Source organism: Marmota marmota, unplaced genomic scaffold (genome assembly GCF_001458135.2).
Source record: "Marmota marmota marmota unplaced genomic scaffold, marMar, whole genome shotgun sequence".
Taxonomy (NCBI): domain Eukaryota; kingdom Metazoa; phylum Chordata; class Mammalia; order Rodentia; family Sciuridae; genus Marmota; species Marmota marmota.
The window spans coordinates 7,441,128-7,449,420 of record NW_026000020.1 but is presented as its reverse complement, the minus strand read 5'-3'; positions in this window follow the sequence as shown (position 1 = coordinate 7,449,420).

Below are 8,293 nucleotides of genomic sequence, written 5' to 3'. Positions count from 1 at the left end.
ACCGCGAGGGTGGCCTGGTCAGCGGCCGCTGGCCCAGCGCGCAGACTGTGCGCCCCAGGGAGGCACTGTGTGTACCCTGCTTTCCGATCAGCGGAATAGGAAGGGAACCTTTCTCCAGAGCTTCTTTGGAGAATTAAATGAGCTAATATATGCGCAGGGGCTGCTGCTGCTGGGCGCTGGTAAATATTGGTTCCGTCCTGCCCTGGTGGAGTCCCCCAGAGATGGGGTGCGGACTTTAACGCGGCCTCCTGTGGCGGATACCCCCAAGGAAAGAGATGTGGGTCCTCCTTTCTTCTCCTGGGGCTTCCCAGTACCAGCCTGACCTGGAACTCAGGGTTGCCAGAAATGCTAAATTTTCGAGAGAAAATGGAAATGTGAATTTATTTATTTATTTATTTATTTATTTATTGTGTACTAGGGATTGAACTCGGGGACACTCAGCCACTGAGCCACATCCCCAGCCCTGTTTTGTGTTTTATTTAGAGGCAGGGTCTCACTGAGTTGCTTAGAGCTTGCGATTCTCCTGCCTCAACCTCTGGAGCTGCTGGGATTATAGGCATGTGCCACCAAGACCAGCGGAAATCTGAATTTTCATGATCCTGTTCCTGAGTTTTTTTCTTTTAATGTTGGCTATGAATTTTAAATAATGATAAATCCTTCCATTCCACCAAGGTCCAGCAAGGGCAAGAGTTTCTGGGCACCGGTATTAACCAAATCCCTTGTCACCTCCAACAGAAGGGCAAGGCCTGGAGAGGCTGTGACTGGCTCTGTCACCTGTATGCACATACTGTCCTTCTGGATGGTTCAGCAGGAATCTGCTAGGTCCTGATGGCTGGCAAGGTCAAGGTCAGAGAGAGAAAGATGGGCAGAATTACAGCACCAAGGATTCTATCCCTTATCCCTGGAAGGGTATAATCTATTTCTTTTCAGACAAATGAGAAGTTTACAGATGTAATTCAGGTTCCTAATCAAGGGACTTTAAAAACAGGGAGGTCATCCTAGATGACCTGGGTTGGCCCCATGGAATCACAAGGGCTCTCAACGTCAGAAGAGGAATGAAGGGGAGGTGAACGTTCCAAGCCCACCAAGGACCCTGGGCAGGTTGGAAAGCTGTTACCTCCACCTGCAGGGGCAGCCCCAGAGCCTCTAGGAAGGAGCAAGGCTCAGCCTGTGCATTTATGGGCGCCTGTGAGACCCCACTCAGAGGATGCGGCCTTGCCTCACGGACCTCTGGCAATACAGGCTGTGTGAGAAAGTATTTCAGTCTCCTCAGTTTGTTAAGGTGGAAACCTGACAGAACGCTGGCCTGCACCTCAGTGCTCACATCATACTCCAGTCACAAGGGTGGCCTGCATGCCAACTGTGTGGCCTCAGCTCCTCGGGGCAGCCAAACCCCACATCTGCAGCCCCACCTTTGATTGTTCCCACCCAGGCCACTCCTCACATCCCCTCTGAGCCCTTCCTCAACTTCTCAAGGCCAGTGGATCACTTTCTCTCTGGTCCTGACTCTTCATGAAGACAGCCACGTGGCACTTTGCAGATGTAGTCCCCCCCACCCCTCAGGCCACAGCATCTGTCAGAGGAAGAAGACAGGAAGGCTCTATCTTTGAATTCCCAGCACCTGACCTAGAATGGTAAAGAAAATTCACACTGGCTGCTGGCCACGGAGCTGTCTACAGGATGTATCAAAGACTCACCTTCGCAACTCTTGATTGAATGGATTATATAAAACTGCCTGCCTGCTCTTGAGAAAGGCCAAATATTCCATTTCTATCTTAAGTGACAACTTATAGAATGGTTGTTTTATGGTAGTGTCTTTTAAAATGGCTTTTTTTTTTTTGTAAATGTGTTCAGTGTGAAGAGTTAAAACAACTAATCAAAGATCGCGGCCACTGTGAGCACATTTTGATGGACGGCCTTCCCTACAGCTCCTTATCTGCACGTACACAAGCTGGCACACATGCTTCTGTAAAACTAATATCCTACCCTGCACCCACTGTGGATGGCCTTCCACCCTGCATCCCAGGCTCAGGTCAGACTTTCACCCCTCTGTCCACAGGAGGTTCCTCCTTGATCTTGGTTAGACTTCACAGGGAACTTTCTATAAGGCAAGTACATGACTGAAGTTAGCTCAGACTGACTAAAAAGCAGCAGCGGGTTTATGGGGAGAGATGTCCTTCTCTCTTCCTCTCTTGTGCCTATGAAAGTATACTTTAAAAGCATGTGTTCCTGGCTGGGTGCAGTGGTGCACGCCTGTAATCCCAGTGGCTCGGGAGCCTGAGGCAGGAGAATCATGGGTCAAGGCCAGCCTCAGCAGTTTAGCAAAGTCCTAAGCAACTCAGCAAGACCCTGCCTCAAGGAAGTTTACCCAAGGCTTCAGTGCCCAGAGGTTTTCTTGGGACTTGGTCACAGCCTGCGTGGCTAACCCGTAGACTGCCGCCTATCTCTGGGCTAATACCTTTGGTTTGGTTCCTCTAGAGGTTGGAACTAATACTCCATAGCCCAGAGCCCCCAGGCAAACTCAATGTTTCTGCCCAGCAGGATGTTCCCAGTCCAGAGGATCTCCCGGTGACTGAGGGCAGAGGCTAGATCTCTCTTTGGCCAGGGTTAGTTCTTCACTACATACTTGTACTTATATTTGTTTTCTTTTTGCAAATTCTCTTCTTTTACTATTTATACACAAAAGGATAAAACAATCTAAATATTCACTAAGAGGGGACTAGTAGAATAAGCCAGCTAGAAAAGAAAAAAATGGAGGATATACCTACAGACCATGAGGCGATGGCCAGTGTGTTACTCAGCTGTCCATCACTATAATAAAATACATGAGATAATTAAGTCATAAAGAGAAAAGTGTTATTGGGGCTCAGTTTTGGAGGATCTAGTTCATGTTTGGAAGGCCCAGTATATTTAGGCTTCTTAGTGGGATTGCTGCGTAGCAATGATGGGGAGCATGTGGCCGAGCAAAATTGCTCACCTCGTGTCCAAGAAGCAAAAGAGAAGATGAGGGGCATGGTTCCCAAATCCCCTCCAAGTGTGTGCCCCCAGAGACCCCAAGACCTCTATTAATTCTCCCTCTAAAATCCTCTACCACATCCCAATAGTGCTACCCTGAGGACCAAACCTTGAATACACAGGTTGCTGGGACACTTAGCCAAACTGCTGAAAGGAACTATTTAGTGAAAAGAGAAAGTTGGAAAAGACCTGGAGGGGCTTGAATATGTAAACAGTCACTCATAATAAAGACACGAAGGAAGGTTATACTAGAAACCTTTTTAAAGGTCATCTGGGGGGAAAAGAATAAGGTCATCTTGGGGAATAAGAGAATGAGGCATCTCCCATGTGCAGATGCAGTTTTTAAATAGTCCGTATTACTAAAAGGAGAAATGGCTTATTCCAGAGAAGGAAATACTCTGCTCCTTGACTTGCAATGGGGTCATAGCCTAATAAATCCATCATAAATGGAAAATGTGGGGCTGGGGTACGACTCAGTGATACAGCACTCACACCGCATACATGAGGCCCTGGGTTTGTTCCACACACACATACTCACACATTTTTAAGCCAAAAGTGCATTTAATAACCTCACCTATGGAATATCATAGCCTAGCCTTGACTACCTTAAGCATGTTCAGAGAACTTACATTAGTCTACAGCTGGACAAAGTAATCTAATGTGAAGTCTGTTTTACAATGAAGTGTCAGGTATGTCACATAATTTATTGAATACTGTACAGAAAATGAAAAGCAGAGTGGCTGTATGGGTACACACTCACACCATCCCACAGTCAAAAGATTGTTAGCCTGGAGTGGTGACACGCCTGTAATCCCAGCAGCTACGGAGGCCGAGGCAGGAGGATTGCAAAGTCAAGGCCAGCCAGACTCAGCAACTTAATGAGGCCCTAAGCAACTTAATGAGACCCTGTCTCAAAATTAAACATTTTTTTTAAAAAGGGCTGGGTGTATTGCTCAGTGGTTAAGCTGAGAAAAAAAAAATTGTTAATTCACACCATCATTAAGTCAGGGACCCACTGTACACAAATGAGCCTGGGACATCTTGTCATGTCAGAGAGCAAGGGGGCAGACTGAGAGGACTGGTCATGAATGGAAGGACTCAGGGACCAGCTTCACTGGCCAGAGATGACATCGTTGGAGCACCAACAAGGTAATCATAGCAACAGGCTGAAACATTAAGTAAGCTGAACTCTGTGAGTTCCTAATGACATAAAGAGTTCAGCCAGAGGAGGCCTGGAAACCATTTCATTATTTGGAGAACTGGTGAATGAGGAGAAGACCCAACATCGACCCCAACTTTAATTTCATTTAATAAAACTATATTCAGGATACCACTGGGTGGACGGCCGGAAGTTTCTCCTTACTGCCGTATTCCAGGTGAGAAGTGAAGAAGAAATGTAGCATTAGAGCATGACCACGTGCAGTTCCTGCTGAGCTCATGGGTGAGGGCCAGGGCCACTGCAACTCCTGACATCATTGGGAAGAAGAAATCTCGTGCCGCTGCCTCCCTGCAGCACCTATGATGTACCCAGGCCGAAACTGAACTTGACAAGGTCTCTACACCTAAACAATCACTGTGAAGAAGAGAGAAAGAAAAAAAGAAAGTGAGGGAGGGTGGGAAGGAGATGGAGTGAGAGAAGGAAGGAAAAGTGGGAAGGAGGGAAACAGAAGGAAAAGAAGAGGAAAGCCAGGTGCAGTGGCACAGACCTGTAACCCCAGCAGCTTGGGAGGCTGAGGCAGGAGGATCACGAGTTCAAAGCCAGCCTCAGCTACAGTAAGGCGCTAAGCAACTCTGTGAGACCTTGTCTCTAAATAAAATACAAAATAGGGCTGGGGATGTGGTTCAGGGGTTGAGTGCCCCTGAGTTCAATCCCCAGTAATAAAACAAAAAAGGCGTGAAAAAGTCCTCTAGGCATGGATTTTATTATTACACGCAGGTGTGTGGAGTGGTGATCTGCCGCAGTCTGGCTGGGCACAAATCACGAGACACTCAAGCAGGAACAAACTTTATTTCCGAACTCCCCTGAATGCCACACACGCGGCCTTCTCCCGGGACACACCACACCCCAACCGGAAATCCCTCCTCCGGAAATCCCTCCTCTGGCACTTCCCCAACCAACAGAACTCCCCAGGAATCCCCCCCCCCTCCAGAGCTCCAAAGTAGCAGGCCAGGTGGACAGCAGGGGTCTAATATACAATTGAATACACAGCTTAACATAACCATCATCATCTCAATGGCTTGCTGGCGTCACCTCTCAACCACTCCATTCTGGCAAAAATGCCATGGTCATCCCAACTCGGCTGTGGCCCTCAACAGTGATCACACACACACCACGTACAACTTGATTGGCAACGCCCTCCCCTTAAACATTCACCATTTCTTAGTGTCAGGAAGCTCTAATCTCCTTTCTTCTAGTTCCTTATAAATTTGTGATACGCTGTTGTAAACCAGGATCGCCCCACTGTGATCTAACTGCACTTGAAACCATTATTCTCCCCAGAATGTAGATTTTAAGAAGAGTTTTGATTCTCAAAAAGTTGGAATACTGTTGATGCTTGGTATTCTTGTCCTAAAGTCCCTGACCACTGAATTAGCCATGTTGACTGCTGCCCCTCGGGGTAGGTTCCTATGGGCTATGGTCACATTTTCATCCACCGGTCAGGTTGCAGCCCTGTTCAGTGTGCACTTCTGTTTCCCTCACTTAACTCACAGCTGACAGCACTATATCTCATGCCCCAGTGAAGCTTATCTAGCATATTTTCCCCACAGGTAAGTCCCAGATCTTGCTCTTAGGAACACTACACAGCACTTCAGTGCTTGCTTGGGGCCACTTGAAACAGCAAAATCTCCAAGAAAAAAAAATGCAAATATGTAAAAAAAAAGTCGTGGACTCAATAGAAAAGGACACTTGTTTGTAGCAAGTGAGAACTGAAGCAAAAAGTCAGAGTACCACTTTGAATGACCTCAGCTGGGGGTGTGCATGTGAAAGGACCCAAGGCTTGGCAGTTCTGCAGATGTCTGCAAATTCCTGCAAAAGCGCTATGAGAATTGAGTACTGCAGGTATTGGTTTTGGAGTTGCACATACATTTTAGCAGGTTGTCAAATTCACAGAATCTGGAAGAATGAGGAGTAATTGTATTTCACAGATCCAGGATTGTAGCTAGGTGAACGGACTTGCTCCAGGTAGGCCATTTTTGAAAGAGCCATGGTGGTTTTCCAGTGATAAAGACCTTTGATGCAGCCATAAGAAGTTTGTGCAAGCTTCTCTGCCCACCCAAGAATCTTCCTCCATAGTGTGGAACAACCCCCGCCCCAGTGCTGTCTCTGGACAGTGGATGGTCCTGTAGCCATAGGGTTAGTGTTGCCCACCTGGTCCACAGGTCCCACACAGTACCCAGATCCATCTATACCTGGTTGCCTTACTCTTTCCCAGCCACTTATTTGTCTGTCAGTCTCCTGGATGTGTCTTGGGTGCTCAGAAAAGGTGTGTCAACTGACAGACACCAGGCTCTAAGCTGGACCGCTGAACTCGAAGTGAAATACAGGAGAAAGACCATGTGTTTGGGGATGGAGGTGGAAGGACGTCTCACTCTGGGCCGGTAGGGGAAAAGTGAACAATTAAACTAGGAGGATCTGAGGCGGGTTTAATTAAAGGATTACTTATAAAAGGATAGGGGCTCTAGAATAATCTTTAGAGCTAGCCAGGCTGAGCTGGCACCATCCTCAGCCCCCTCCCCAGGCCAAAGGGAGAGGGAGACGCAGCTGCTTCCACGAGGAGGAGCAGGGAGGATGGAGACATGTCCACCTTCAGAGGGGCCAGAGCAGAGTAAGAAGGCAAAGCCCTCTGCCAAAAGGCACAGTCACCTGAGAGGTATTAAAGTGTCTTCAGGGGGTCCTCCTCTTTTCCCTCTTCCTCTCTCGTGTTTTCCGTTCTCCTTCTCTCTCTCTGTCATGTTGCTTTTCATTGACTATTTAGTGTCGCACTTCCTCCAAAGAGGTTACAGACCCTCGCAGGCATCTGCTCTGGATCTTAGCAGACCCTTCCACCCCACTGCAGGATTCTGCTGCCTCCAGCCACAGGACTGGGTGGACGTGTCACGCCCCAGCAGGAGGCGAGCAAGTGGAGCCAGGCATCCTCCATTCCCAAGAGGTGCCACCCCAGCCAACATGGCAGGAAAAGCAACCCCCCAGGAATTAGAACCTTCACCCCAGAATGCACCAGGCACCCGCATGCGCTGGGGAAAAGGCTCAACCCTTCAAGAGGTGCCTGTGGAAATGGCCAGGGTGCTGCCGACTTGTGGGATGATGGAGGATGGCCTCAGCCATGCCCCAGGTGTGGGCACCCTACCCTAACCCCCCATGCACCCACACCTTACCTGGGGGGTAGCATGGCAGCAGTTGCTGCACCAGGGGAGAAGGGAAGGCTATGTGAGGCCAGGGCACTCAGTGGGAAAGCAGGTGGCTGAGAGCCCACCTTGGGAGATGGGCCTCTCCTGAGGCAAGGCTCCAGGTCCTGGCACATGCTCTACTGTCCCAATTGAACTTCCCTTTTTTAAAATTTTTATTTATTTTTTTTAGTCATACATGACAGTAGAATGCATTTTGACATATAATACATACATGGAATGTACATACATCAATCATATTGTCTGTTCTGCTGCCCTTCCTATCCTCCCTACTCCTCCCCTCCTCTCCCATCCTTTCTCTCTATCCAATCTAATATGACACACTTTTTTTCTTTTTCTCATCACAACATCATATATGTATTCTGTATAACAATGAGGTTCTCCTTCCATCTTCTGTGCAACTCTCCTTCTCCCTCTTTTTCCCTCCCACCTCTCTTCCCTATTTAGTGGTAATCTTCTTCTCATGCTCTTCCTCCCTATCCCATTTTGAGTCACCCCCCCTTATATCAGAGAAGACATTTGGCATTTGTTTTTTAGGGATTGGCTAACTTCACTTAGCATAATCTGCTCTAATGCCATCCATTTGCCTGCAAATGCCATGATTTTATTATTTTTTAGTGCTGAGTAATATTCCATTGTGTATAAATGCCACATTTTTTTAATCCATTCATCTACTGAAGGGCATCTAGGTTGGTTCCACATTCTAGCTATTATGAATTGTGCTGCTATAAACATTGATGTGGCTGTGTCCCTGTAGTATGCTCTTCTTAGGTCTTTTGGGTATAGTCCAAGAAGGGGAATAGCTGGGTCAAATGGTGGTTCCATTCCCAGCTTTCCAAGGAATCTCCATACTGCTTTCCAAATCGGCTGC